This window comes from Pan troglodytes, chromosome 3 (assembly GCF_028858775.2).
Source record: "Pan troglodytes isolate AG18354 chromosome 3, NHGRI_mPanTro3-v2.0_pri, whole genome shotgun sequence".
NCBI classification, from domain to species: Eukaryota; Metazoa; Chordata; class Mammalia; order Primates; family Hominidae; genus Pan; species Pan troglodytes.
Genome location: NC_072401.2, coordinates 41,453,187 through 41,476,004, shown reverse-complemented (window position 1 = coordinate 41,476,004; position 22,818 = coordinate 41,453,187). Strand labels below are relative to the sequence as shown.

The 22,818-nt window shown below is 38.6% G+C and overlaps 1 protein-coding gene across 37 annotated transcripts in view; it reads left to right on the top strand.

The window, feature by feature from the left end:
• The window catches only part of APBB2 (amyloid beta precursor protein binding family B member 2), a 401,712-nt gene that overhangs the window by 62,107 nt on the left and 316,787 nt on the right, over positions 1–22,818 (top strand). For 27 of the 37 annotated variants that reach the window (XM_063808776.1, XM_063808767.1, XM_063808773.1 and 24 more), the window contains one exon: positions 10,652–10,807. The exons of the other annotated variants lie outside the window; for them this stretch is intronic. The gene's annotated coding sequence lies outside the window, so the exon portion shown is untranslated. The remainder of the gene's footprint in view (positions 1–10,651; positions 10,808–22,818) is intronic. 37 annotated transcript variants of the gene reach the window in all.

Below are 22,818 nucleotides of genomic sequence, written 5' to 3'. Positions count from 1 at the left end.
ACAGATGAGATAGTAGAGGAAAGAGAAGGGTCACTGGTACCTGTAATTTTGGGTTGCAGATTTGGGTGAGAGTGAATGGTGCCATTTAGCAAAATGTGTAACAAAGGAGGAAAAGTAGGTTTTGGGAGAAGATGATTAGTTTTAAGACTAATACTGCTTAGGTTCCTAGCAGTACGGTAGACTGAATAACACACTTTTCCACTAAAGCATTATATTCTGGATAAAACATTTTTTAATGTATTTCTGAGACCACAAGAACTAAGACATCTCCAAAGTCTCTCACTTCAAGTAGTTCAACCAAGCATCAAAGGGTAAGGTAAAACCCAAGCTTTATGTGTAAGCAAACACAAAAGATAGGTTACCTGAAGAGCAAATGCTACAGGTTGAACATCCCTAATCTGAAAATCTAAAATTGAAAATACTCTAAAATTTGAAGCTTTTGGGGTATGGGCATGAAACTCAAAGGAAAATGCTCATAATTTTTGGATTAGGAAGGCATAGCAAGTATATATTCTGCAGAATATTCCAAAATTTGAAAATGTCTGAAATCCAAAACACTTCTGGTCCCAAGCATTGTGGATAAGGAATACTCCACCTCTAATATCACCATTGTGGTTAGAGACTAAGTCTTGGGTCAGTGGCAAGGTATAAGAGCCTGCATTCCACCAGTACTTATTTGTAAGAGGAGCTAAAGTGGCTCTAGGAAGATAGTGCCCTTTGGCTTCTGGCAGAAGCAAGTGCAGATCCTTTCAGGAGGAAGGCATCTTCACTTTAGACCTTAGGATTTTCCTGACTAACATCAATCAAATCGGCATTCAGAATCAAAGATCTCCAGTCCTACAAGAAAACAAGCCATCAGGAGTGCGAGTCATCAGAAACAAGTGAAGGCTGGGCGCGGTGGCTCATGCCTGTAATCCCAGCACTTTGGGAGGCCGAGGTGGGTAGATCACAAGGTCAGGAGATCGAGACCATCCTGGCTAACACGGTGAAATCCCGTCTCTACTAAAAATACAAAAAAAATTAGCCGGACATGGTTGGTGGTGGGCGCCTGTAGTCCCAGCTACTCGGGAGGCTGAGGCAGGAGAATGGTGTGAACGCAGGAGGCGGAGCTTGTAGTGAGCGGAGATTGCGCCCCGTACTCCAACCTGGGTGACAGAGTGAGACTCCATCTCAAGAAAAAAAAAAAAAAAAAAAAAAAGAAACAAGTGAAAAACAATAGATTTAGAACCCTAAGGACTTCAGATATTAGAATTATCTGATATAGAATATAAAATTACTAGGTATGAAATATTTTAAGAAAGAAAACATGTAATCACAACTAAATGCAAAATTGACCAGGCAGATTTGGAAAGCCAAGACCTAAGGAAATATTAGAACTGTTGAAATAAAAACTAAATGAATTAGATTAGAAATAGGTGAACTAGAAAAATGAACTAGAAAAAAAGTTTGAAGAAATTAACCAGAAAGTAGCATAAGGGAGAAGAAAAACATGAAAGTAGTTGAAGGATATAACGGTCGTGACGAGATCTCTTCTGAGTTCCAGAAAGATAATAAGAGTAAATGGTTAGGAGTACTATTTGAAGATCTAATGTATATATAATTTCCAGAGAGAGTTTATGAATTACATAAATGGCCATGTTCCTTAAATCTAAGTAATTTATGGGCCGATAAGGGAAGCACAACATATAAATAAAAAAATTCATACTAGACATAAAGAAACTTTAATTCACTTAAAAAAAAATAAGAAGACCATCTTTAAGAACAGCCAGAAAAAAAGGCAGATTGTTTATCAGACTGAGAGCTGACTTCCCAACAGCAACAATGGAAGCTGGAAATTAGTGGAAAAATATCTTCAAAACGCTAAAAGAAAATATTGATTGTATGCCAAAAAAGCTGTCATTCAAGGAAAAAGCAAAATACGCTTTCAGAAAAACCTAAACCTGATTTTACCACAGAAGATCTTTTCTAAGAAACTTCTTAAAGGATATACTTCCGGAAGGAGAGATTCCAGGAGGAAGGGCTGAGATGCAAAAAGGAATGATGAAGAAATAAACTGGTAAACATGTAGATAAATCTCATTAATTAAAATTAAATAAAATTAAAAATTTAGCTCCTCAGTCATGCTAGTTAGCTGCATTTCAAGGCACGTGTGCCTAGTGGCTATTGTATTGAACAATACAAATATGGAACATTTCCATAATTGAAGAAAGTTCTGTTGAACAGCACTGTTGTAGAGCAGTGGAAGGGAAGATGCACTAAGATAGTCTCTGCAATGCGTTGACTGTAAGATGGCATCTTTGTAAGAGCCACCATTATATGTTAACAATTTTAAGATAAACATTGCCCCACATCTTTAAAATGCCATTAAAAAAAGGTAAGACACACCTCAAGATTACCTGTATGAAAATGTAAAGAAATGTGTCTCCTGAGCATGGATGCAGTATGGAGTTAGAATGTTAGGGGCACAGAAGTCCAAGAGTTGTGGTGCAGTAGATTGGGAGAGGTCTGGGCCAGCGCTTTGAGAGGCCAAGGTGGGCAGATCACCTGAGGTCAGGAGTTCAAGACCAACCTGGCCAAATAGTGAAACTGCGTCCCTCCAAAAATACAAAAATTGGCCTGACATGATGGTGGTTGTCTGTATCCCAGCTACTCAGGAGGCTGAGGCAAGAGAATCGCTTGAACCTGGTAGGTGGAGGTTGCAGTAAGCTGAGATCGGGCCATTGCACTCCAGCCTGGACAACAGAATGAGACTCTGTCTCAAGAACAAACAAACAAACAAAAAACGATGAGGAGGTGAGATGTTGTAGAGATTCTTTCAGGATAAGGCATATATATTACTGAAATGAACATCAGCCTGCTATGTATGATAGGAGAAGCAATGAAAATTGCAAAGCCTTCGGGAATTATTTCTGTTGCTATATTGGGGAAGGCTTCATGAGGGCAGTAATATTTGGGCTGGACCTTGAGGAATGAAGAATTGACAGAGTAGTAGGGCAGGGCAGTATAGATAGAAGGAATGACACTAATGACAGCATGGAATTGTGAAAAGGTGTTAGCTTTGGCAATAATTCCTAATGATCTAGACTTCACCGTTTCCAGCTTCTTTCTAGGTAGTCTAGTTTTGATGAAGGAACATTTATTCCCTGAGACCGGAAGCATGCCTTTTACTAATCTTAAGTTGGAAGTTAATCAAAATAACTAGACATCTAACCTGCTACTTCCCCAATGCTCTAAATAGACAACACTTAATACATGTTTTTCACATCCTCTTGAATTACACAATTTATTGGTAAATTTGGGGATTTAAGTTCAGAAAACGTTAATGCCTATGGTATATTAATAAGATGAGTAGTCATATAACTTCCTTAGACTAGAGTGGAAGAAAGTCTGTTAGCTTGCTAAAGTTCACCAGATCAGAATGCTAAGAAAATATAGGACGGATAAGACGTGGATTAAAACCCCAGGCCCTTGATTTAAAAGCTGTGTAACACCAGTCAAGTTATTTGACCTTTTCATGCTCGAGTTTCTCCTTTTAAAAGAAGGCAAATAACACTTCCTACCTCAGGATGGGTGTGAAGATTAATGAAAAGCCCTTAGCAAAACAGTTGCCCATTATTATAATAAAAATATTCCAATACTTTTTCTCATTAAGTAAAATACAGTAAATCAGTGGTTCCCAACCATGGCTGTATTAGCATCATCTGGGAACAGTTGAAAAATGATGCAGAGTACTTGGGCTTTGTATTTTATGTAAGAACCCCAGTGTATTAGTCCATTTTCATACTGGTATGAAGAAATACCCAAGACTGGGTAATTTATAAGGAGAAAGAAGTTTAATGAACTCACAGTTCCACATGGCTGGGGAGACCTCACAGTCATGGTGGAAAGCAAAGGAGGAGCTAAGGCACATCTTACATGGTGTCAGGAAAGAGTGTGTGTGCAGGGGAATTGCTTCTTATAAAACCATCAGATCTCGTGAGACTTACTCACTATCATGAGAACAGCATGGGAAAAACTTGCCCCCATGATTCAGTGATTCAGTTACCTCCCACGGGGTCCCTGCCATGACACATGGGGATTATGAGAGCTACAATTCAAGATGAGATTTGGGTGGGGACACAGTCAAATCATATTACCCCAGGTTTGGGAACCGTTGCTCTGGAGTTGAGTAACATCTTGGTCACTTTTACCTAGATATTCATCCTTTTTATGCAGTATTTTGAACATTGGCTTTTAGTGTTGTTGAGTGCATGGATTTTCAGATTATTAGAGATTAATGTGTAGATCTTAACGTCTGTGCCTTCCCTTCTCTTTCTTTCTCCCCCCTTTCCTCAGCCCTTTCCCCTCCATCTCATATTGAATTTTTTGTACAGCAGGGCTGACATGTCCTGCATAGCTTAGTTCTCAGGACTTTTAATTAAATAAAATTTTTTTTTTAAAAAAGAAACTTTGCTAAGACAGACTTTTGGCACGTTAAAGTTGAACTTGAGTTTAGTTTCTAAAATAATTTAATTTTTTTTTTTACTCTTTAAAATAATGACTACAGGAAACACTTCTAAAATAATTGATATTCCCCGTGGTAAAACTGGGGTTATTACTGGATGAATTTCAGCATGTGTTCTTTTTTCCTGGGGTAAAAAAAAAGTGTTGGAGAGTGTTCCATTGTATGCCAAGACACATAAATTGTAATCCCTCAAACCTCAGAGCGCCCTTCATATGGTGGTAGTTATTTGGTATATTGTAAAATGTGGCCTGGAGATTAAAATAAGAAATAAAATATTTTACTATATACGGATCAGTTAGAATATTCCTTTTAACACTTTTGCATGGATACTTTGGTTAAAAAAACCATTGTATTGAAGCAGACGTAGCATTGCTGCTCGTTTCTATTTCCTATATGTATTTTATATTTCCTACAGATGAATAATGACCAAAATGTCAGCCCCATTAAAGCAGAAATTTTCTTTTTAGTGCCAGTCTCCATCACCTAGAATGGTACCTGATACATAGTGATTGCTCGCTAAAAAAATGTACTAAATGAATGAGCTAACAAGCAACCAAAATTAAAAATGACACTATCACTTTTCACTGATAAACTTCCTTCCAGAAGTATTGGGAACGTCACAATACCTGGTGTTTGTCTGGAATTCCGATTAGGTGCCGCCTGCATGTTCCTTTAGCCCCCTGAGCCTTCCCACGGATCACAGCTTCCCTTAGAGTCAGTCCGTGCAGAAAGAGCTATGTCTTAGTGTTCATGGTTGTATCGGTAATGCCACATCTAGCAGCATAGTGGTTTCTTAGTAAATATTTGTTGGATGAATATAGTGCTTTATAGTTTCAATAATGCTTTCATATTCAGTTTGAATGGTTGACAGCCCCATGAGGTTGGCTAATAGTATCATCCTAGTTTTATAGATGATGGAACAGTGGTTAAAGAGGCTGTTAGTTATCCTTGGGTCATAAGTAGCAGACCTGGAACCACAACCTCTAAATCTGTTAATTTCTTCATCCCTTGTTTCAGAACAGCTTTAAAAACATTAGTGAACCTATTAATTAATTAATATTTGCCTTCCCCTAGTTGAAATCCTACAGGGAAAGTTATTACATGAACCCTTTTCCAAACTGCCCTAAGGTTATCAGTCACAGACTTTGTTGGATGCCAGTTTCGGTTTTCATAATAGTTCTTTTTTGGTTACCTGTGATAGATTCTTTTTGAAAGAAAAATTTTTTTTAACGAGCCCTCATTCTTTCAAACAATTTATATTCTTCTTTCCCAGACATTTTAACCTGTAAATTTATCAATACTGTAAATCTAATTTTTATAATAAAAATATTCCAATACTTTTTTTTTAAAGTAAGTTAATGCAGTAAATCAATGGTTCCCAAAATTAAACAAATTTTCACAGCCCTAGAGGAGTGGGCTCCAGTGTGTTCCTTCTTGCCTTGTCTGCCTGGTCATTTTGACATAGAAATTTCAGCTGTGTTGAATTGGCTTGGTGGATATTTCTGGAATCAGGCTTGAAAAGGAGAGACCTTCCCTGTGACATTAGTAAAAACAAAAAGTCTGAGGCATGTGGATCACCTGAGGTCAGGAGTTTGAGGCCAGCCTGGCCAACATGGTGAAACCTGTCTCTACTAAAACTACAAAATTAGCCGGGTGTGGTGGTGCGCGCCTGTAATCCCAGCTGCTTGGGTGGCTGAGGCAGGAGAATCGCTTGAACCCAGGAGGTGGAGGTTACAGTGAGCTGAGATTGTGCCACTGTACTCCAGCCTGGGAGACAAGAGGAAAACTCCTCATTTAAAAAAAAAAAAAAAAAAAAAAAAGCTGGCCAAACATTGAAGATCCTCAAATGGTGGCAGTGTCTGGGTGCACATTTTGCCAGATCCATTCACGGAGGCCAAAGACCAACTGACATATGACCAAGGTTTTGAATAAAAAAGGATTTCAGAATCTATGAATCAAATCCAGTTCTCATTTCTGTTTAGTCTTCTGTTGAGAAAAATAATTTGGTGACTTCAGTAAGCTTTAATCTACTTTGTGATTCTTGGGTTAGAGGTTATTTTATCAGACTGCTACATTTAAACTTACCCTCATTATCTTACAAATGACTTTAAGGTGTTACTGGAACAATACTCACCACAAAGCTATGATTTCATTGTGAAATACCAACAAGACCCTGATTCCGTTTGCCTGCTGCAGACATTAATGTTTACTGTTAGAACTGAGGCATCAAAGGGAATAAATAAACTGCTGACATTGTGTTGCCTTGAGGATCCGTCACGGGAATATATGGTAGGGATTTGAGAAGTGGTTTTGGGTGGAGAAAAAGCATTTTCTTTTTTCACCCAGCACCTGACTTCTCAGTTGAGGCGGGACAGAGCCATTGTGTTTGTTCGGGCTTTCACAAAGCCAGATCACATCAGCCCAGGCCGCGGCTTTATGAGCAGCCTCACAGTTCATGCCTTTGTTGCCCTGATGCACAGTCGGGAAAGGATGACGAGAAGGGAGCTCAATAAAGACCTTTCAGGGATTGTTTCTGAGTTTGTCATTGCCATCTGTCCTCCTCTCTCCCCTGGCTTTTCAGGCTATTCCCATTTTGTGAGACTCCTGGGTTTCTGATTGGTGTGGCGTGGATACCATAGGTAGATGTAACACAAAAAGTGGAAGTAAGCAATGTTTCAAAGAAATAATCTTGAAGAAGAGAGAAAAAAGCCTGCTCTTACTCCAAGGCTGTGTGGACATAAGCGATGAAGGATTAGGATTATTTTAATTATTAGTGACTGTATTGTTTTCTTTATTTCTTTTTTTTCTGAGACGGGGTCTTGTTCTCTTGCCCATGCTGGAGTGCAGTGGTGAGACCTCAGCTCACTGCAGCCTCAACTGCCCAGGATCAAGCAATCCTCCCACTTCAGCCTTCTGAATAGCTGGACCACAGGCATGTGCCATCATGCCCAGCTTTTTTTTTTTTGAGACAGTCTTACTCTGTTGCCCAGGCTGGAGTACAGTGCTGCTATCTTAGCTCACTGTAATCTCCTCCTCCTGGGTTCAAGTGATCCTCCTGCCTCAGCCACCTGAGTAGCTGGAATTACAGGCGTGTGCCACCATGCCTTGCTAATTTATGTATTTTTAGAAGTGACAGGGTTTTGCCATGTTGGCCAGGCTGGTCTTGAACTCCTGGCCTCAAGTTATCTGCCTGCTTCAGCCTCCCAGAGTGCTAGGATTACAGGCATGAGTCACCATGTTGGACTAATATTTAAAATTTTTTGTAGAGATAGGGTCTCACTATGTTGCCCAGGCTGGTCTCGAACTCCTGGGCTCAAGCAATCCACTTGTCTTGGCCTCCCAAAGTGCTAGGATTACAAGTATGAGTCACTGTGCCTGGCATCTCTTAATTTTTGAAACCACTAATGTCTTTCCCTTAAGACTTGGGTCATTTTGGAAGTAAGAGGCCAGACTTGATGCCTTCAGACATTTATTATTTCTAACACTGGTGCATGCATCTTTCCTGTCTCTCACAGGTGGCTTGGTGCAGGTGTAGTTTTATCTTGTTGAAAGCCTTTTGTTCTTCTTTGAACAGTGGGACTGTAGTGTTATCAACAGGGCCAGTGCTAGGACCAGAAAGCTTTCGGTATGATAGGCAGTTTCTGTTCAGGACACCTGCTGCCCAAGCACAGTGCACTCATTGTTTCTTCAGTTGAACATGTTCTAGGCAAAGCTGTGTCTTTTTTAGCCTAGGATTGAGTCTTCACTTTTTCTCCTGCATGCGTTTCATTTTTGGTAGAATAAATTTCTGTCTTGTTCTTCTGGTTTTGCTGGTATGAATTTAATACCTGCACGTGATTTGTACAAAGTTTATTTCCAGGAGTTCATGCTGAAATGTCATAGTGGTGGAAAGAGCACTTGGTCAAAGTGGAGGCAAATGATCTGGACTCTCATTCCTGCTTTGCTGGCTGTGTGGCTGAGGGAAAGACATTTTACCTCTCTGGGCACGGGCTTATTAGAGCAATGGGTTGCCAAGGCCCCAGTGTAAAGATTCCACCACTGTGTCTTGTGTTTTTCAGGATGCCAAGAGCATCAGAAATGAGTGTGCCAGGAGTCATTAAGGGCCCTGCTCCTGTGAGTAGGTAACACCAGGAGGCATTCTTTTATTTATTTAATTTATTTGTGTATATGAAACAAGGTCTCACTCTGTCTCCCAGATTGGAGTATAGTGACGTGAACATGGCTCACTGCAGCCCCGACTTCCCAGGCTGTAGTGACCTTCCCACCTCAGCCTCCTAAATAGCTGGGCCCACAGGCATGTGCCAACATGCCCAGCTAATTTTTTAAATTTTTGTAGAGACAAGGCCTCTCTTTGTTGCCCAGGCTGGTCTTGAACGTCTGGGCTCAAGTGATCCTCTGGCCTTAGCCTCCCAAATTGCTGGGATTACAGGCCATAAGCCACCATGCCCAGCCCGTTCTTTTAACTTAGTGACAGTTTTATGGCATGGCCAGTGATAGAGAAATTTGGATGCGATAGGTGAGGGAGGGAAACAACTATGGTTCTCTGTCTGTGGCAAGTTTGCAGAGTAAAAAAGAATTTTTTATTTCTAGGAAAGTGTTGTTCATCACTGGAAGTGTTACTGGACACTTGGGTTTTGAACGTGTAAATTAAGAACTTCTGTGATCAGATAAATACTTCTTCATTTGTTAGCTCTGTTCAGATAAGAGGCAGACCAAAGATCAGGCTAATATAGCATAGATACCCCATTTCTGATTTGTATTCCTGCAGTCTTAAATCCCTTATTTAAAAATTCTCTTAAAATACATGTTAATTGTAGAAAATTTGGAAAATACTAGAAAGAAAATACAAATAGCTTCCCATTCCATAACCCAAAAGTGCTGTTGTTCACACTTAGGTGTCTTTAGATTATATGCACTCAGTTTGTAGAACAAAATTGGGATCATACCATACATATATAACTTGATATCTTGCTTTTTTTCTGCTGTTCCTTTCGAGATGATTTTTGGGACTGAGGTTTCAACTGAAGGTAGAGATTAATGTAATGTTATGCTTAGCACACTTGTGACGAGGACTGTTTTGATTTACAGAAATACAACTGTGGACCCAGTATCTGAAAATAACATTTGTCCTGTCCCCTCTTGAATAGACTTTCAATATTTGGCATATACAGATGTCGTCATAACTGTTACTATAATTAACAAATGAAGACTTCTTAATCTATTAGCTCTTATTGTTCACTAATTGCTTTCATAAGATTCCCTCATTGAGTTTTCTGTGCCAGAATTGCTAGCTGCACCACCAGTGAGCATAAGTTATTTCCACACTGTTTTTCCTTAAGCCCTGATTCCTCTAGCTAAAGCATGGTAGCGCCTGTGGGCTAGGCCACATGTTTGGCAGCAGGATACTTAAGGGATTCCTTTTGCCCAGTTATGTTATACGTTTGATAATATTTATGATTTACTTGTTGAATGTTGGTTTCATATATAATTTCCTCTATTAGGAAATGAAAGATTATTCGTTTCCCCTTTGGATTATGTAGCCTATAAAATTTTCTATTACACCATTCATATTGCAATGTAAATATATTCTAAATCCTGAACCGCATTAGAATTTTTTTATAGCCCCCACTTATGTGTCTTTTTGTGGTGCCCTTTGAAGTCCTGTAATGTTTTATATTTGAGATTCAATCTGGGTTTCGCTTTACTTTTTAAAGCATATTGAGCAAGTTAATTTTCTGTTTCAGTTCCTAAGGGGAATGATTCCAGCCCTCTGTGTCCCAAGAATTCAGACTGAGCCCTGCCAGAACATTCCTGTGGTTTTCCACGGGGCAGATCAGTATGTTCATGAAATTTTAGTTGTAGCTTGTGTTTTCCATGGTTAATTAAAACATCTGGCTTTTCAGTTTCCCACAAACAGAGCATAATCACTGGGCCAAACCTTTTCAATAAATGATTAAATATTTCAATCCTCCCCTCAGAATAGCCCACACTTGCCTTTAGGATACCTTGTAAGCTGTTGCCTCTGTTTATAATGATTTTGAACGTTGGGAACATGTTTGAGGTTATCCTGCCAAATATGTGCCCTTGAGAGAGAGAAAGTTGGTGACTTTGAGTCCTTATAATGGCTTCTGGCCTTTGCCCCCCCAGGTTGGAGTTGCTGTGGGTGAGCTGCTGTGGTCTGTAGCCAAGCATGCTGTGGTCGGATCTGCCCAGCCGTGGAACAGAAACATTTGCTGGATGGAAAATCCATAAAAGAAAGCTCCTGTGAAAAGCTGAGGCTGACAATAATTTAAGCAAAATCAGGTTGGTATAAGTAAGAGAGGCTGGATAAAGCGGATTGGGCTGGATAGGGAAAAGTTGTTTTGTTCCTTCCAGGCTCATTTTGGAGACCACCCCAAATGATTATTTTCAGTTATTTGTGAGAGTCCCAGCATGTGTAAATGGCAGATACATGCTGATAGCCTTTTGTGTATAGTGTAATGATGTCTTCCTTTCCTTCTCTTCCTTTTCCTCTCCTCTGTCCTATCCTCTTTCTCATCTTCCTCTCCTCTCTCAGAGAAGAGAGAAGGACATTGGCACAAATATTGGAAGAAGCCACAACTAGAAGCCACCTATGCCAACTTCAATGGTCTTGGCTTTATTTTGGGGAGAAAGCGGTGTCCAGCCTCATGGAGTTGGATTTGTAGTTTCAAAGACTTGCATTCATTTGTGTTTTCGAACTTTGAAGGGTGGGGCATGGAGACCTGCCATTTCTGTTGGGATAATTCTGGCTGTGAGCCTCCAGTCTGCTTGGCCAGATTTTATATACTCTAATCTTTCCCCAAACAAAAGCCACCAACACATTTCATTTTCTGCAGTGTGTGCATTTGGCATTAAGATACTTATATACGACAGGGGAAGAGAAATGTCCTGAAAAACATAGGTGTTTAAATAAATGCCAAATGCTCTCACTGTGGGCCAGGTGAATGAAACAGCATGGATAACCCCATATGAGGCAGTAAAGTGAAATAATTCATTTTGAAAACATATATTGTACAGGGACAGACATTGCAGACCATTTCTATTGGACATTCAGTGGGTAAGTCAGCTTTCTACATAAGCAGCTAATAAATACTCCCTAGAAAGTAATGAGTCACAGTCTTTCAGAATCTGTGAAGTAGTGAATGTCTGTTGGCTTTGTCTGCCCAGCATCCTTTTCCTCCATCTTTTAATAAATCATCCAGATTTTTCCTGGACAATTGCTCTTGCTTCATTTTCACCCTGTGTAGTTAGAGGAGGTGACCCTGCTGACTCAGTTATGGGCATGTAACATAAGCGTGGCCAGTGATATGGTTTGGCTGTGTCCCCACCCAAATCTCATCTTGAATTGTAACTCTCATAATTCCCACATGTCATGGGAGGATCCTGGTGGGAGGTGATTGAATTATGGGGGTAGGGTTTTCCTGTGCCGTTCTTGTGATAGGTAATGAGTCTTATGAGATCTGTTGGTTTTAAAAACGGGAGTTTCTCTGCGCAAGCTCTGTCTTTTTTTGCCTGCTGGCATCCATGCAAGACATGACTAGCTCCTCCTTGCCTTCCACCATGATTGTGAGGCTTCCCCAGCCATGTGGAACTTAAGTCCATTAAACCTCTTTCTTTTGTAAACTGCCCAGTCTCAGGTACAGCATGAAAATGGACTAAAGGGTCACAACCATCTTTGGAGGGGCCATAGTATTCTTATTGCAACTATTGAAGAAGTTTTGCCTTCTGTGAGTTTGTTAAGCTGGAGCTGCTAGTGGCAGTTTTTCTATGACTTAGGGAAAACCTTACTGAAAATTAAGACAACACAGGAGAAATCAAAGCAGGGAGATGGAGGAAAAGAGATTGGTGGGAAGGGAAGGGACACTCGTATGCACATGCACACATGCACACGCACACATGCGCGTGTGCACACAGACACACACACACACACACACACACACATATTTTTGGCCTGCAATTCAGCAGTGCCTAAACCCAGCATCTCCTGTTTCACTTTCTTGGCAACTTAGCTAGTTCATCTGAGTTAGGTGTCTGTCTCTTACATCCAAAACATCCCAATTGGTGGTACCTTCTAGGAGTGAGGTCTTAGTGTAAAATGACTGTGGCATAGTCCCTGTCTTTAGGGGCTCATGGTGTAGGGCAGCAGTCCCCAACCTGTTTGGTGTGAGGGACTAGTTTTGTGGAAGACAGTTTTTCCAAACAGCGAGTGGGGTGGCAGGGATGGTTTCAGGATGATCTAAGCACGTTACATTTATTGTACACTTTATTTCTATTATTATTACTACATTGTGGTCTATAATGAAATAATTTTGCAACTCACTGTAATGTAGAATCAGTGGGAGCCCTGAGCTTGTTTTCCTGCAACTAGGTGGTCCCATCTGGGGATGATGGGAGACAGTGGCAGATCATGAGGCATTACATTCTCATAGGAAGCATGCAACCTAGATCCCTGGCATGTGCAGTTCACAATAGCATTTGCGTTCCTATGAGAATCTAATGCTGCCACTGATCTGTCAGGGGGCAGAGCCCAGGAGGTAATGTGAGCGATGGAGACCGGCTGTAAATACAAATGAAGCTGTGCTCATTAGCCCACTGCTCACCTCCTGCTATGCAGCCTGGTTCCTAACAGGCCACAGACTGGTACCAGGGGCCCCTGGTGTAGGGGATAGGCCAGATAAGTATTCACATGACTGACATGCAGTGTGACAATGTATCTCTAGAGGTAAGAACAAAGTTTTGTGGGAACAGAGATGGAATTAGGAATTCTGTTGGGTGGTAGACTAGCAGGGAGGGCGATTATTTAACAAGGTAGAAGAGGATTAAGTCTTAGGAACATTAAAAAACATTAAAAAGATTTAAAAAATAGATTTAATTCAATTACTTGCTTTTTGAGTCTAAAAGAAGGGAAGGCTTTCCAGAGCCTATAGTTAAAGTAAATTGCAGATAATGAAGATAATTTCAGAGGTTAGTAATGGTAGAATCTTGTTTATTTACTCTGAATACAATTGTTTAAGGCCTAGCCAAATGAGAGGTTATCAGAAAGCTGTCTGGAGTTAGTTTTAACACGACAAGGTAACAGCTGCTGTTCTCACCAGAACCTCAGTCAGCTTTCTGTTTTAAGAAGAATTAAATGAATTTAAAGACTTATTTCCTCTTTTTAATGATAGAGTTTTCATTAATATTATATTTTGTAATTACACTGTTTTTTGGGGGAGATTTTGCAGCAAGTACAGAAAGTTTCCATGTGACTTCTACTGCCAGTTTCCTATATCATTAGTATCTTGCATTAGTGTGGTATATTATAATTGATGAGCCAATATTGATACATTATCATTACTAAAATCTATAGTTTATATTAGGTTCACTCTTTGCGTTGTATGTTCTATGAGCTTTCATAAATATATAAGTTGTATTTCCATTACAGTATCATACAAAATAGTTTCACTGCCCTAAAAGAATTGCATGTTCTACCTGTTCATTTCTTCTTCCTGAACCCCTGGCCACTACTTATCTTTTGCCCCATAGTTCTACTTTTTCCACAGTGTCATATAGTTAGAATTATACAATAGATAGACTTTTCAGATTGGCTTTTTCACTTACCAATGTGCATTTAAGTTTCCTCCATGTCTTTTCATGAATTGATAGTTCATTTTTTTTAAAGCACTGAATAATATTCCATTATATCGTTGTTCCACACTTTATCCATTCACCTATTGAAGGACATCTTGGTTGCTTCCAAGTTTTGGCAGTTATGAACAATACTGCTGGAAACATTAATTTGCAGGTTTTTATATAGACATGTGGATAAATTTTTTACTCATTTGAGTTTCTCACCATTAAATATGATGTCAGTTTTAGGTTTTTTGTGAATGTTCTTTATCAAGTTGACAAATTTCCCCTCTATTTCTAGTTGCTGAGAGTTTTTATTATGAAATAGTGTTGGATTTTTGTTGGGTGCTTTTTTGCAACTATTGATATGGTCATGATTTTCTTCTTTAACTTATTCATAGGATGGATGATACTGATACTTGAATGTTGAGCCAGCCTTTTGATAGAGATTATGTTGACTTTCTAGTTCAATATTAAGAGCTCTTATGTTGACTTGCAGATCAATATTAAGAGCTCTGATACGTGAACATGGGACACGTTTCCATTTCTTTCAGTTTTCTTTAATATCTTTCAACAGTGTTGTATTGCTTTCAGGGTACAAGTCTAATACTTCCATATCAAATTTATTCCTAAGTATTTTTCTCTTTTTGATGCCTTTATAAATTAAGAAAGTAATTATTTTCAAAGTATTTGTAGCTAGTGTATAGAAATGCAGTTGGTTTCTGTATAATGATCTTGTTTCCTGCAACCGTGTTGAACCTGTTTATCAGTACTGATAGTTTTTTATGTGTATGACTTTGCTAGTATTTTCTATATACCAGATTATGTCACTGCAGATATAGTTTTATTTCTTGTCCAATCTGGATGTTATTATTATTTATTTTTGCAGTGATTTGAAAACTTGAGTGTGATGTGAGAAATACAAAGTTATGTGCTTTGGAGTTTCTAGTGAAATCATTCTGTTATGTAGCTTTTTGATAAGGATAAAAGATGATAATTATGAAATTTATCTTCTCACAGTTGACTTAGTTATTCAGTCTTTGAGCTTCTTAGTCACTCCTGTATCTTCTTTGGAGAAATACCTGTTCAAATCCTTTGCCCATTTTTATATTGGGTTGTTTCTTTTTGTATATAGTCTGATATAAGCTCTTTATAGGATATATGATTTGCACATATTTTCTTCTAGTCTCTGGCTTGTTTAATGGTGTCTTTCCCCCCAACAATGAAATACTGTAAATTTTAATCATTGATAAATTGCATCAATATGGGGAACTGTGTGTATGTATAAACTTATTTTCTTAACGGTGTTGTTTGGTGCTCAGAAGTTTTTAATTGTAACAAAATTCAGTTTATTCGTTTTTTCTTTCAAAGCTCATGATTTTGATGTTTCTAAAAACTCTTTGGCTGGCTAATCAAAGCTCATGAAAAGTTTCTGTGTTTCTTTCTAAAACTTAGTTTTTGTGTTTTTTTTAATGCAGTCTCACTCTGTTACCAGGCTGGAGTGCAGTGACGTGATCTCGGCTCACAGCAACCGCTGTCTGCCAGGTTCAAGTGATTCTCCTGCCTCAGCCTCTCGAGTAACTGGGACTACAGGTGCCAGCCACCCACCTGGCTAATTTTTTGTATTTTTGATAGAGACGGGGTTTTACCGTGTTAGCTAGGATGGTCTTGATCTCCTGACCTCATGATCCACCTGCCTCAGTGTGCCCAGGCTCTTTCTAAAACTTTTGTTGCTTTACCCTTTACATTTTGGTGTTTAATTCATTTGGGGTCAATTTTTATGTATGGTGTGAGGTTTGGGTCTATGTTTATTTTATTTTGTTGATTTTTTATTTTTATTTTTTTGCATATAGGTCTTAGCACCATTTGCAGAAAAGGCTAACCAGTGACTTGACTTTTTTTGTAGAAAATCAATTGACCACCAATGTAAGGGCTTTCTTTCTGTACTCTCAATTCTGTGCCTTTGGTTTACCATCTGTCCTTATGCTAGTACCACACTGGTTTTTGCAGTGCAATTTTTCTATGAAAAAAGTTAGTTCAAGAATTGGACTTAAGATGCAGTGTCTTCACTAAAAAACACTGTTGTACCTTTGCTACTTTTCCTCTCTGTTCTTTATGAGTCACTGTGTTGGAGTACTAGTATTTGGTGTTTTCTCTTTGGGGTAATTATGGAAATCTAATATGGTAGATGACAATGTGGAATCAATCAAAGTGCATTTTCCAGATTACTATATATATGACTTTAAGCAGTGCTTTGTTTTTCATAAAGGTGGTAATCATTTTTATACCTGTTCTGCATTTGGAAAAAAAAAGATTAAGTTTTTCATTACCTCTGTCTTAATCATTCCCAATAACTACTGAATGAAGGATTTACAAGGCTGGCATATTATTTCAAGTATTTTCATTAATGGTAACATGAATTGGGTCTCATATCACAAAACTATTATTTTACTAAATAGAAAACCTATGAATTAAAATGTCTTGCGTGTGTTTGGTAACATAGTGTAGTTGTATATGTTTTATGAAAATTGGACATTTTTCGTAGTATAAAATGCTAGCTGTATTTTTATATTTACCTATTCTGTTTTTATCTTTGTATTAGTATGATTCTGAATAGCTAAGTGTGAAGACATTAAAATAATTATATTAGAAATGTGAAGATTGCAAAATATATATATCTTTAGTTACAACTGCGTTATGGATGCATAAACATTGAAAAGGAAATTGTTTAAAAGTCAGTGCTTTATTGTGACGTTTGGAATCTAGTTGATCATTTTCTCTTGTTTTCTAATAAACTCCTAATTTTGTTTGGGACATGACTTATTTTTAATGTGAAAAAAATCTAAATGTAAGTCTTGGTGAAATGCAGAGACATTTCCCTTCTCTGGCACATAGCTGAGCTGACTATTGCTGCTGGGCTTTAACTGGAGATTACAGTCATGCTATTAGATTTGGAACCTGTTTTCTGCAGTGCCATTAGTAGGTCAAGCCACGCGTCCTGGTTCCTGGAGGGCTCAGTTCTCAGGATGGCTTATCTGCTTCCTGCTTTCTTCGTAATCTTCTCATTTCAACCTGAGTAGACCAGCTTGATGGCAACTGACATGTGTGTTACCTGGCCCTTTTACTTTCCTGGGAAGTCTTTTAACTGATAATATCACCTCCTAAAAACATATCCATAGAGCAACATGGAATTATCTTTTTTATTGTTCATTTAAAGTCAAAGCCATAAGTAAGCTTTCATTTATAACTCTAAGTCCCTGGAAATAGGTGTTATGAAACTTTTAACCCAGTCACTTCTTTAAATCTTTTCTTTCTCTCTGTTGCCCCTTTAAACATCTTTGTGACCTATTCACAGAATGACTCCATGAGGAGTGTAGTATAATGTTCTGGAAAGATAAGGTGTTCTTATTCTTGTTTTCTTTTGGGAGCTGAATCAAAGTATGGCTGGGTTAGAGTAACCTCTTAACCATCGTTTACTTTGAATAGAGCCTTTTTGCCAGCTGAAGTTGGGATTCAAAATGATTGAATCACTGAAGTTTGAGTTGTAGTACAATTACATTCATGAAGACTCTGGCCTATTTATGATCATTTGCTTGCAGATGAAGCAAAATCAGATCAACCTAGTCACATTCACCGAGTCAACACCAGAATGAAGAGAGTGTCAGGGAACTGGGTGTGGTGGCACGTATCTGTAGTCCCAGCTATTCAGGAGGCTGAGGCAAGAGAATTGCTTGAGCCCAGGAGCTTGAGACCAGCATGGGCAACATAGCAAGACCCAGATGCTGTCTAGAAAAGAAAAGAGTGCCTGGAACTTGCTTCTTTAGTACAGCCACAATTTTGTATACATCTGTAATGAGGATGTTTATGATAAATACATTAACAGAGTTTGGAATAATATATCTTTTGATATTTTTCTTGTCTTTTTTTATGTTGAATAATCTGTGAAGTATAGGTTTTCTTTAACAGCTTTCAAAGATACTGTGAGTGACATACAGTCATTTATTTTAATATAATTACTGATACAAGAACAAACAGTACTTTCTCAGTTTCATACTGATCTGTGATGCATAAAATGTTTAATTTGATTATATTGTCCAAATAAGATCTATACGCATGACACGATAGCTATTCAAAGTTTCTGAAATTTCCAAATTGATTATTATCTATTCAAATAAGCATTGATCATTGATCCTTGGCTTCATTCATAAACAAAAATAGTCTACTGGTTTGGATAGTGTCTATGAAAAAACATATAATAATTTATAAAAAACAAGTATCAACATTGGTCTGGCTTGCATTAAAAAATCTTTCTGTGCAGTTTGTTAGTGTACTGTCTTTAAGGATGAAAGAATATAGTTTTGAATGTAATCATCATGCATCTGAGGCCCTTTGAGGACAGGTTTTAGAATCATAGTAACCATGCTATGCTTGGGTTTGTAAGGGTGATTTTTTTTTTTTGAGGGCTCAAGGATATAGTTTGTTACTGCTGTGGCTTTTTTTCTGGTGTCTGGTTAAAATGTCACAGAGCATATGAAAAGTAAGACAGTAATTAGTGACTTGAGGAATGAATTCTCTTAGAAATAAGAAGTCTGGAGTTCCAATCAGGACTTTAGATCCTTGTTTATTCTAAAATAGGATTGAAAATGACCACTGGTCTTGAGCAGTCATTAACATATGAGTGATAAGGAATGTTGAATTTGTGTTACTTCAGTGCAAATCAGTTAAATTCCAAGTGAACTAGTTAGCAGTGTCCTGTAAGGAGGGCAGCTGTGGTAGTTTGCTGGAGGGAACGAAATGCAGTATTATTGAGGGAAACAGCCAAAATGCAAGTCCTTCTGGGGAGAGGTTGCATGTGCAGTTTGCCAAGTACTAAGCACTTTCTCAGTATCTTATGGGAGTGGCTCAAGGCGGGGGCAGACTTCATTTGATCCTCACAACAGTTCTTTGACAGAGACAGTGTTACCCAGTTTTAGAGAAGCTCAGGATTGGAGAGATCAAATGATTTTTGTTCAAGTCTTACACCCACTAATTTAAATTTGAATCCAGATGTTCCGAAACTCCATGATATACTTGTATAAATCAAAGCACTGCCTATGAAGTGGTTTACCCAGAGCAAACTCTCTTTATATATTTTCTTTATTTGTGGGGGGGTGGGGGCTGGGACTACAGGCACCTGCCACCACGCCTGGCTAATTGTTTTTTTTGTATTTTTAGTAGAGATGGGGTTTCACCATGTTAGCCAGGATGGTCTCCATCTCCTGACCTTGTGATCAGCCCGCCTTGGCCTCCCAAAGTGCTGGGATTACAGGCATGAGCCACCGCGCCCGGCCCTAAAAAGTTTGTCCTGGCTGGGCACGATGGCTCACACCTGTAATCCCAGCCCTTTGAGGGGCTGAGGCAGGAGGATCACTTGAGACCAGGAGTTCCAGACCAGCCTGGATAACATAGGACAACCTATCTCTACAAAAAATTAATTAACTTAAAAAAAAATTAGCCAGGTATGGTGGCACATGCCTATAAACCTAGCTACTCAAGAGGCAGAGGTGGGTGGACCACTTGAGCCCAGGAGGTCAAGGTTTTAGTGAGCAATGATGGAGCCACTGTATTCCAGCCTGGGTGAAAGAGCAAGACTGTCTAAAAAAAAAGAAAAAAGGAAAGTGTGTCCTAGGTTTTATAGCTAGGTATGTGGCCCAGCCACCTACTCCATGAACTTGCTGTGAATTACTGAGAGGTATTTTGGTGGCTGGGGGAATCAGATACTCCTAAGCAGCTGCTTAGAGAAGGAAGGAAGAAGATAAGCCTTGGACATTCCTGGCTTCCCCTCCCCCTTACTCTGCACTCCTTGTTTGGGAGCTGCCTAGAATTTTTCAGTGGGGAGAGAGGGACCAAGGTGTTTACCTCTATGATGGTTTGAGACTCTGGTCAATCTGTTGCTTTTCTAGTATTCTCACCTGGTAGCATTCTTAGTTAAGTACCTAGTAGATGTTAATCCCTTTCTTCCTTTTCCTGTCGCTGTGTCTGCCTCTTAGACACAAAGTACAGAAACTAACAAACGGAAAGGTTAAGCTATACAGAACCCTTTCCAAAGCTGTGATTGCCAACCTCCAGCTTTTTAGAGACATTTCTGGTTTGATTCACGGAGTCTGTGTTGTCTAGAAGAGCTTGACTTGGTCTGCTAGGGGTTGATTGTCTAGCAGTTCTGAGATGCAGTTTGAGGCACAGCAGGTCAGTTGTGATACTTACAGCACATGCAAAAAAGGGACTTCTGTTTGAGATTAAATTATCTTCTGAAATAGACACAATTCAAAAGCAATTTGGTGATGTATTTCAGAACTTAAAATCACCAGCAATTTCATAAATATGTTCACTTAAAACTATGCCAAGATATTTATATGATATATTGTAGCATATTTGTAAAGAATGAAGTAGTTCTGTATATGTGCTCCTTTGGAAAGATTTATAAGATATATATACACACTTACGTGTACATATATATAAAAAATGAAAAAAATGCCTTGTGGAATCAATGTGATTACCATTCCCTTTTGTATAATTTTTTTAAAAAAGGTATATATGCTGGTGTATGCATTTTTTCCCTGAAAAAGATGTACAGTACAACTGTTAATAAACTGGAAAACTTTTTCTTCCTTTTCTGTATTTGAATTTTCTAACTATGTTCACTTATTTTTCTTTCCTTTAAAAAAAAATCGGGATAGCTGAGCAGTATGATTATGTATCATTTTGCTTTAGTTTTAATGTATTTTATAAAACCTTACTAAGTGTTTTTTAAAATATTGCAATTTTTTTCTAATGTTCATTTGTCAGTTTTTCTTGTCCTCTGGGAGTTCAGAGGAAGTAAGCAATTTTTGTGGGGAGAGTGGTAAAGCATATAGATAGCAAATGTTCTCAGGAAAGCTTATTAATTAAAACATTGAGTTGAAAAATAGAAAGGAAAAAGATATTTCCTAAATGTAATTTGAAGGACAATGAATTCAATCTTGCTGAAGTGTGTTTGAAGGTGTACTACCTTTATGCTTAGTTTGTTTGCTTTCAAAGGAGCTTTGGACTGAATTGTATTTGCTTTTCAGACTGCAGGGCTGGAGGTGGCCATGGAAGCCTCCAGAATCTGATTGCTAATCAGGAAAGCTGTTTGCTAAGAAAGGCCTGCCTGTTTGGACTTGAAGTAATGACTGATGCACAGATAAAGCCAGGGTGACTTTTTAAATATCTTTTGACTTCTGTGTCCAGATTTTGCTTTTCTCTTAATTAAAACCCTTAGACAAAGGTCACAGGTCAAAGGAGATGATTCCTCTAAACTCTTCTGGTAGCAATAGCTGCTTAACTCTTCAACTCTTGATAGGCTTGTCTGGAAACTGTTGTGTTCATTTTTCTATGACGTGATTTACCTCCTTTGGCTTAGTTTGAGTGCTGAAATGTAGTAATAGATACGAAGATGGAAATTTTTTTTTACAATGTAGATAATGGTAGTCTGGAGAAGAAAGGCATTGTGCTAACCTTTATCCATATTTCATATGGAATACTTGAAGTTTTATTTTTACTTTTTATTTATTTATTTATTTATTTTTGAGACAGGGTCTTGCTCTGTCGCCCAGGCTGGAGTGCAGTGGCGCAGTCTTGACTCACTGCAACCTCCGCCTCCTGGGTTCAAGTGATTCTCCTGCCTCAGCCTCCTGAGTAGCTGGGACTACAGGTGTGTGCCACCATGCCTGGCTAATTTTTGTATTTTTAGTAGAGACAGGTCTTGAACTCCTGGCCTCAGGTGATCCACCCGCCTTGGCCTCCCAAAGTACTGGGATTACAGACGTGATCCACTGTGCCCGGCCGAAGTTTTATTTTTAAAAATCAGTAAACAGTGTTATTTTTCTAATTTCATAAGAATTTTAGAAACGTATTTTCCTAAAATGGTTTGTTAAATACCTCATCCGACTCAGTAATGTTTATTTTTGCCATATCTCCTTCTCTTTATAACTTCTGTACTGATATCTGACCTTAAACTTAGTCATGCCGGGAATCATAACCCCTATATTTCAAGGTATGTGAACCATAGTATAGGAATTTTAATCTATTAGGGAGATTAAGGGGACCGTTTCTAAAATACATATCTATGTATGTATATGTATGTGTTTGTATGTAATTGATATTTATAATATAGAAAAGTCTAAAACACCACCATTGTCAATTGATATCATAAATGAGGAAAAACTGATATTATCTTCAGTACATACTCACTTCCCAAAAGAATCTGATAATTTAAAAATTCAGGGTAATCAATACCTAATACAAGGATAGCAAACTCAAATGCCGACAAGACAGGGACCCAACAGAAAGTAAACCAGTGAACTTGGGCATAGAGTGGAGAAAAAGGGCACAGCTACTGCTCAGCTTCTCGCTTCTGCTGTTCAGGAATGAGGCTCCAGTGTAGCATGATCTGCTGATACATCAAGAGAAGGCAGAAATGTAGAGCTTTGTGAATGCCCCCATACTTTTAATGTGTTGGAAACACATTAAAAAATTAAAACATTGTACTCTCGCATGTTTTGCTGTGATGTTCCTTGTCAGTATTTCAGGGCCTGAGAAGCATAAGGGGTGGCGCTTGTTCTTTGGTGACGTATGGTCTAGTTGGGCCCTTATGATGTGGAGCAGTTGAAGGGCTGAGATAAATG